This window comes from Amblyomma americanum, chromosome 1 (assembly GCF_052857255.1).
Source record: "Amblyomma americanum isolate KBUSLIRL-KWMA chromosome 1, ASM5285725v1, whole genome shotgun sequence".
NCBI lineage: Eukaryota > Metazoa > Arthropoda > Arachnida > Ixodida > Ixodidae > Amblyomma > Amblyomma americanum.
This window is the reverse complement of record NC_135497.1, coordinates 153116494-153125972: the sequence shown is the minus strand read 5'-3', so window position 1 is coordinate 153125972 and position 9479 is coordinate 153116494.

Sequence of the window (9479 nt, the reverse complement as noted above, 5' to 3'; positions counted from 1 at the left end):
ACGTACCTTCTCCCCGCGTGTGTTTCCCGGTAAAAATTACGGTTGCGTTTTCGTGTCGCTGTCGTAAGCAAGAAGGCCAGGCTAAAAATTGAATGCAAGCAACATATCTCCTTTCAAATCAGGCGCACAGCATACAGCTCAAGTGCATTTCACTTGTCTCTGGTTTCACGCTTTGTACAGCCACGTGTGGGAATTTTCAGATGACGTCGCAGTGGGTAACTGGGTGTCGTTTTGCAGCTTCGCTGTCCAACCACCTTCACAGCCTGGATTGGAGCCACAATGCCTTTAATGACTCATACTCCCGGTCGCGATCCTTTACATCCGCTACGTCGCCAACCGGAAGTCACGGCAACGGAAGTGACGGTATACCGTCCGTCCGTCCGTTACGCTCTTCAACTCGATAAGAAAAGAATCTTTGTGCTCGATTGAATTTGAACCACAATCCTTCCGTTCCGCAGACGAGTGTGCTAACGACTACGCTACTTTCTGCTACCGCATGTGTAGTTCTGTCTAGGACGCTGGAGAGTGTTTGCGGAAAGGCGTCGAATCAGACGGACGCCTCCCAAACGCCCTCCAGTGTCTCTAGCATTTAAGATTCACAAACAACTGTGCACTTAATTACCATCTTAACTACACATACGTGACACAATTTAAGAAGCAACACTGCGCTAAAGGCTTTCGCCGCACCGCACTTTAGGTCAACAAAGTGCCCCCTGATTTTTTTTTTCAATCTGAACGATCAGCCAATGTTCTGGAAATGTTTCTTCGCATGTCCCGTAGCTGTTTATATTTGTTTATCATGTTACTTCCCGCTTGCCGAGAGACCCTCTTGCACCGCCGGCTCCGTATGGCAGTTAGAGGAAACTGTGAAAAAAAAAAAAATCCCGTCTTTTTGCACGCGTTCGACTTGCAGAGCGGAGCGCAGCAGTAAAAAAAAAAAAAAAATGTGCGTAATTGTTTGATCAAGTAGTTGAGTGAAAACTTTAAACTCGATTACGAATTCAGAAGGAGTTGACTGCAGAACATAGCATTAACCCACGCGAAGCCCGCCTCTGCTCACGAAACTTAAAATCGTATGATGGACTGAAATACTTAAAAACGTCCAATTGGCGCAGTGGTCTTCAGCATGCCTTGACAGAGAGCAGTTTGTCGTCTTTAATAGCCACCACTCTGATAGACTTAAAGTTAATTCTGGCGCTCCCCAAGGCTTGGTACTTGGGCCTCTTCATTTTGTCATATTCATCAATGACAGTGTTCAAGACAGCCCTGAGAAGATCAAGCTGCATGCTTGTAATTGCTTTGTTTATCCTGATTCCGGAAATGCTTTTGATAAACAGCTGTTGAACAATACTTTGCGAAAGGTGGGATGCATAAGAAATGAAAATTAACTTTGAGAAAACAGCCTTATAAAAAAATTACTAACAATAAAATGCCACAGAAGTTTGATTACATAATAAAACGGTTTACGTTGTCAGAAGTAGCTCAGTGTAAACGCCTTTAAAAACGAACTTTATAACCCTTAATAAACAAGTATAAACAGCCGCAGCTTACATAGACATATTGACACCATGAGATCCGACTGAAAACGAAAATTGTTCTTCCTTTAAAGAGGTTTAAAATCAAATTATCCTGCTTATTTTAGACTACGATTTCTGTTACACGGGATCTTTTCACCTAGACTAAAATTGTTATGGTAAAGGGTGTACAGAGAACTGCTAGTTTTGCATTCAATAACTGTACTTTGGTATGGTTGGTTTAACGTCCCGAAGCGACTCAGCCTATGAGGGACGCCGTAGTGGAGGGCTCCCGGTAATTTCGACCACGTGTGGTTCTTTAGCGTGGAGTGACATCGCACAGTAGAGGGGCCTCTAGCATTTCGCCACCATCGAAATGCGACCGCCGCGGCTGGGATCAAACCTGCGCCTTTCGGCTCAGTAGACGAGCACAATCACCACTGAGCTACCACGGCGGCTTTGAATAACTTCAGAAGATCTTCCTCTGAACTAATAGCCAGAGCTAATCTACAACAAATACCAGAAATAAATCGTTTTCTACCAGCTAAAATTGTAGCTGTTAATTAATGGACACTGTAAGATAGACCTCGCCACAGTAATACCTTTCTCGTCTGCGTATATCACTAGAAAATGTCACGCAAAAACTATTACACCCTCCCGCGCATGGGATAATTGCTTTAAGTACTCTTTTTTGCTCTAAAACAGGCCGCAAGCAGTGGCTCAGAGGTTACGGCGCTCGGCTGCTGACCCGAAAGACGCGGGCTCGATCCCGGCCGCGGGGGTCGAATTTCGATGGAGGCGAAATCCCAGAGGCCCGTGTACTGTGCGATGTCAGTGCACGTTAAAGAACCCAAGGTGGGCGAAATTTCCGGAGCCCTTCACTACGGCGTCCCTCATAGCCTGAGTCGCTTTGGAACGTTAAACCCCCATAAACCAAACCAAGCTTTTAGGCACTCGTTCCCTTGCGCTTATCTTCCTTGCCGTCGCGCAGGACAGTGGTTAAGTGTGCAACGTCAACTTCAAGCTTAACCTCATCCACCGGGCAAGCTTCTTTCGCGGCCGAGTCGCTTCTCGGCTTACGACTGCTGCTTCCGAAAGTGGTCCTGCTGTCGATTCGCCGTGGAAGAAGCTCTGGCCAGCTGTTGCTTCGTCCAGGCGAAACGCTCAGTGGGGCAAGTTCGCGCATAGCTCGGGCGAGACGAAGCGCTAGAAGATGACACAGGCACGAAAACGTTGGGACTCTCACTTGTCTCGTCGTCTCACAGTTTTCGTGTCTGTGCGCTGCCTTCCAGCGCTTCGTCCCGCCCAAGCTTTGTCCTGGTGGCTGTGACATTGGGTGAGATTGCCCCACGAAACTCTTTTCGCCTCTTGTAACCCTCCCCCCGTTTTTCTTCTAATTTGATCGCCGCGGCCAACTTCGTTGCGGTTCATGTAACGCCCATTTGCGTTTATGTTTCGTGGCCCCGTTTAGGCTTCTTTGTGCTGTTTTTCTGCCATGAAGCCGCTGCTTCTCAACACTTAACGTAGACCACTTATTTTCGCGAGTGCAAATGTCTGAACAAAAACTTGCATACAGCAGCGTCGCAGGGTTAGCTGAGCTATTTTAAGGGACACCGAAGACAAATAGCAGTTCGCCTGTGTTGATGCGGTACCGCGCTATAATCACAGAAGCCACTGTGCCTGTAGATCGTCACACATGCTGCTGGTTGCACACCCAAGAAGAGTAGGTTCGAAGCCTGGTGGTATCTAAACTTCTATCGGTTCTATTTTATTTTCGGAAGTTTACAGTGGTGTGTATGGACGGACGGGAGGACGGACAAACATTCGCGGAGAAGCCGAGGCGAAGATGCAGGCGTTACATGCTTTCCCGCATTAATCAGCAACTGAAATTATTTTGAGACAAAACAACCTCACCGAAAAAATTGTTCCCTACCGGAAGCGTAACCGGTAAGCGTGACTAAAATAGGGAAAAGCACCTTTCATGTGACACTGCTCGCCTGTTGTGTTATCATTCAAACTATAGTCCACGCTTTGTCGCGAAATGTGCGGAGAACACATGAAAAGAGCTTGTTTTCATTCCTACTTGAGGAAATGATGCAATATGACATCCGTGCCCATTCTCGCTGATCATTACTTCTTCGTAATTCATGCAGGCTCGCTAAGAAATAATGAAACCTTCGTGTTCTACGTATAAGGTTGATTGCTCAAGTGGTAACTGAACTAAAATATTTGGCCCGAAATGGCAATCAATGCTTGATGTTGCACCGTGAATGACTGCATGAAATTTGTAAAAGAAATGCCTGAAAGTGGTGGTTTGGGATATGAGATACGTGTTTGGGCATGGTGGGGATGTTGCTAGTTTATTGGGTGTTTCCATGTCTTGTGGGTCTAGACCATCAGGTGGAGCAATTTCATTCGTAGGCTAAAGATAATATTCAATCTTCATTGGAACGCACGTGCTGATGTTTGAGGAGGTCTCGTTGTGCGAAAAAGTGGAAACGTTGCCGCACTGTAGGTGTACGATGTGAGGCGTTGCTTGCTTGTTATGTGAGCAACATAAGTGCCGGTTGACGTCGGGTCGGGCTTTCGGCGTTTTCTTAATTGCTTTATCGTACTTCCATTTGCGTAGTACGTCCTCTGTGAATGTCATCCTGGCTCTGACTTTACTGAAGAACATGTCTGCTAATCTGCAGAGCTTTGGGGGCGTTAGGGCCTCTATCTTGGGGATTTGCGACCGCATGGCTGCATTTCTTTCTGGCTTCCGTAGCTTGTGAGAATCGCTCAGGTCGCTGTCGTGCCCAACAATTCTGGGCAAAAATATTTTTGAGCGGAAAACCTTCTGTTGAAGAACGTAATTTTTTCATATAATGTAAGATTTCACTACTACGATCAATATATCCCTAGATCACCCGACGGCAGTCTTGATTTTTTTTTGTATTCCCTTTTTTGCTATCGTCAAAAGCGTTCCCCATTAATTTTCTATGGCAGTTTTCATCGATGCGATCGATGGAAACACTTTAAAGGAATGATTTTGCTACATATCAGAAGAATGGGCCATTGCCTTAAATATTTCCATCTTACAATTTTTCAATTTTCAAAATATTTGTCCGAGAATATTGGGCATGATATAGCAGGAATACGGGCGAAACGTTCAAATCCTTACCGGGTTGTCGTAGAATGTTTTTTTTTTTTTTGAGAGACTGTAGGCTTGTCCATTCCCACGAACGCATCGATATCCGGGACACTATTTCTATGTTTATCTGAATAGACTATACGGCAGTCGGTTTACTCTTTTTGAGAGAGTACCAGCTTATAGAGTGCATCCTAGCTGATGTGTGCTTTATCTTTGTAGTTTCTTCCTTTGATCTGCGAGTTTACTGAGATTGTCTAGGGTTGCTTTCATTTTTTTTTGTTCATACATTGTCATTTCGGCTTTTCATTTGGCTAAGAGCCTCGGGTGTTCCGATGCTCGTGTGGATCGGTAGTCCCGTTATCGCTCTGCTAAGCTGCTTGCAGGTTGTGGTTGTTGATAGGCTGCCTATTGCTTGCCTTCGCCTGCTTTCTGGTGCTCGGAACCACCGATAATGAATGAATCGACGCAAGACGTGGTTTCTTAGGCATCGCGTCTACGGGAACACAAATTTCGCTTTAAATTCTAATAAAAATGTGAAGGAAGGAATCAAAATCCAGAGCAGACGACAACGCATACTGAGACGGGGAGAGCGCCTTCCGTTGCGTAAACTGGCTGCCTCGATGCCAGTGCGCCACGCGCCCATGCACCTAGGAACCATATATGTAAAGAGCAAAATCCAGAGCAGACGACAACGCATACTGAGACGGGGAGAGCGCCTTCCGTTGCGTAAACTGGCTGCCTCGATGCCAGTGCGCCACGCGCCCATGCACCTAGGAACCATATATGTAAAGAGTATGTGTCGCCATCTGGTGGGATCCTGACGAAATAGAGCCGTATAAAGGCAGACGCTCCCGTTTAAAAGTTGCAATATGTCGCTTGACATTAAAAAAAAAATAAAATGAGAAAAGCGTGCTGTTAGCTAGCATGGTCTATATGAACGTGTACTTCTTTTCTACTTACTACTTTTGCATTGCCTTTTAATGTTCTATGGCGTTACAGAGCACTTTGTCTCGCGCATGCTCTTACTGCGGGGCTTGCGCTAGCGTTTCACTGTGATCGCTAATGGACTTCATCTTCAGGGCCAGAGCCGTGACAAGGAATGTCCTTTGGAAAGGTGGGTGAGGGGAGTAGGTCGACACACTGTTCCCGGAGCGATGGGAAGCGGGGAGGCGAGTGGGGTTTGCCCGGCCCCTAGCTGCCCTCCTGAGTCGCACGCGAAGGCAATATGGTGTTTTAAACCCATCGTTTCTTCACCCAGTCAAGGGAAATGCTTTCGCAATGAGAACTAACAAGGGTTTCTTGCACAGGATACATTCGCGCTCATTCAAGCATACTGGCGGGGATTGTGTGATGCGAGCAGGGCTACACAGATGTGTACACGAACACGTGCGCGTAAATGCAAAGCAAGCGCGTATATCCCTGAACGCAGTTGCCCGGAAATACATGCACGGCTAGCAACGCTTATTAATTCTCGTATGCTCTCTCGCTCGCCAGCCAACGAAAACGCGCTCTTGCGTGCAGGCACTAGAGCCGCACACACATGCTGTTGACCTGCATGCAGTTGCGTGCATATGCCTAGACGCGCACCCTCACACCGACGTTTATGACACAATTGGTACCTCGGACAAATATTTCTACACTCTAAATTCTAAACTTTATGACGACCTAAACTGCTTGCTGATTGTTGTCATGTTAACCGACTGTATATAAATCCCTGAAAAACAATTTTTTTCTTATTTACATTCCATCAAGGGCCTCTGTTTCCTTCACTCTGTCTTGGTAATCAACCCGTACGTGCAAATCCTTAGCGCAATTGCTTAGCTGGGCGTTGAATTAGATCGCAATCCTCCATTTATTCTGCACATAGCTCGAGTGAAAACAAAATTTCGAGCGGAATAAGACTTATAAGAACACGTTGTAGTGTTTAACCCTTAAACGGTGCCTTCTCTACCATCGATCACCACGCGGCATTCGCCAAATGGCGCTAAATAATTTGTAATTAAATTTATTCTCTCAGCTCTTTCCGTTTCAAGAACCGAACGAGGGCTGTGGCGTCAAAGGTCTGTATAGGTGACGCGAGCATGAAGGAAACTGCAGTATGATCCCTCCTTTTTCGGTCCTTGCGATTACGGCTCTTGAGGCAGGCTGTCTTTTGCGTTGTAGTGAATAAAAACGATGAAGCAGCGATAATATTGTCCCGTTGTTGTTGTTGGTGTGTGAGGTCAACAACAACAACAACAACAACAACAACAACAACAACAACAACAACAACAACAACAACAACAACAACAACAACAACAACAACAACAACAACAACAACAACAACAACAACAACAACAACAACAACAACAACAACAACAACAACAACAATAGTGACGGCAGTACGGCGTGCAGGAAGAGAGCGAAAAGGGTTTCTAAACGAAACTCTTTATTAGGCTGACGCGCCCAAAAAGAACTGAACCACTCGGCGGCGGCGTAGCAACAAGCATGCTCGGCGGGTGTCGGAACAGAATGCCCGCCGCTCTCGGCCGTGCTCAATTTAAAGCTGATAGCGACCTTTCGAGATAAGGCATGCAAAGTTACTAGAACATTCTGGAACAAGGTAAAGTCGGCCCCGCATGGATGCGATCAATCGAGATAAATCTGGTCGCGTCTTACATCCACAAAAAAGTTGGTAAAGCTGCGTGGCGGAAACTTTGAAGAATGAACAAACACTACAAAGATTCGTGGAAATATAGTAGTTTTATTCATGTCTTACGTGACCTGTACTGGCCTTAGACATCATAGCCATCACTCGGCTGTTGCAACCTAAACAGATAACAGAAGAAAGTCAGTTATAATTATTTAGCGACCGTAGGCTCATATAAACTAATTATTAAGGTATACTAATGCCTTGAACATCATTACAAAGAAGGAAATACGCAGCCAGAGATTTCGTATCTTTATTCGTTTGACTTCTGGTTGTTACCATCAAAATGTCGAAGTGCAACCAACCCATGGCTTCTTAAGCAGAGGCGATATTCGATAAACTTTACCTTGGCACGTTTGCCTTTAGACACATCAATAAACCCTTCAGAGATACCCTGATACCCCAGAGGTTTTTAGTAAATAATAATGCCTCCAGGTTTGCTTCAAACATTAATTATCTTTTACGTAAGGTAAACACAATTTATCCATATTTCATCTTTTGCCTCCCGCAGCATGTTTCCACTGGATATTAGATCAACACAATTTGATGAATTTAAAAAGCAGCTCAACAGATATTTTTCTGCTACTACTACTAAGATTATTACTCAAATTATTTATTGCTTTCTCTTACTATTGTATAAGATTACTTCTTGTTGGGCTAGAACGCGCCAAAAATCACACACGATAGAAGGCAGAAAAAAAAGTTTTTTTTAAACGATGCTTATATGTACGACTTGAGGTGTGAATATGTTCCTTGCGCAGGCGCTGGCATAGCCACTGTGGCTATGCGTGTCTTATTTCTTGAATTGCTAACAAAGCGTTTGTATGGGCTCCCAGCGCCATCTGTCCTTATTTTAATGCGTTCGGATGAGAATTGTTGGTGCAAGCGGAAATGGCGACGGCCGCCTGTCAGTAGCCAATGACAGGTGGCCCACCTGCCACGGCGCGCAGGCGGCAACCTGCCCATCAGGCTGCGAACGAACTTCACATACTATCTATACGAACATAGTATACTACCTCGGATATAACGAACCTTAGTATGTCACCTCGGATATAACGACCTTTCGTGTGTTAGCCTTGGACGTAACGAGCTCGAGTGTGTTAACGAACTTAAGTATACCACCTCTGATATATCAATCAATCAATCAATCATTTTATTCAGACATGAACTTGTATGCACAGTACATGCCCACGAGATGAGACAAAAGGAAGAAGCTGCTGGCATTCTTCCTGACGACGCCTCACCCCGGGTATCTAAGCTTATTGTCATTTTCGGATATAACGAATGTTTGGCTGCTAACGCATGTAAACGATCCACCGAGGATCGCCTGAGTTTATTGTTAAGGCCGCTTTCTTGTTCTTAGTACGTGCTGCTTTTTAGTGATAAGTGACGTAGGGTGCTTTCCCGCCTAAAATACTTTGTACATTTTGAAATACTGTCATTGATTGCCGTCCTAGTGTACTATTAGTTCTATAAGTAATTTCTGCCTCTTAAGCTGTTTTCTCAACTGTCTAATCTCCGGGCCGCCGCGTTGGCTCAGTGGTTATGGCGCTCGGCTGCTGACGCGAAAGACGCGGGTTCGATCCCGGCCGCGTCGGTCGAAATTAGATGGAGGTGACATTCCAGAGGCCCGTGTACTGTACGATGTCAGTGCATGTCAAAGAGTTCCAGGTGGTCGAAATTTCCGGAGCCCTTCACCACGGCGTCCCTCATATCCCGAGTCGCTTTGGTGCGTTAAACCCCCGTAAAACCACAAGCTATCTAATCTATTTTATGATCATTTGTGAAGGATGCCCCATTACAGTCTTTGGCTCTGGCACCACTTCCCGCACGTGGTTGTGTTGTGTGGTTTTACCGTGTTAATAAATGTGATTTGATTTCTGATTCTGATTCCCGGATTGCTAGGGGCTCTCGCATAGACGGTACTTCCCAAGCGGCAGTTCCCTCTTCCTCAAATTCTTGATCACAATGAACCTTTAAAAATTATTTTTCCGATTTGTAAAAAAAAACGTATAAAACAGGCCTCAAGCTGCTTTCTAACCCGCCGCGGTGGCTCAGTGGTTAGGGCGCTCGACTACTGATCCGGAGTTACCGGGTTCGAACCCGACCGCGGCGGCTGCGTTTTTATGGAGGAAAAACGCTA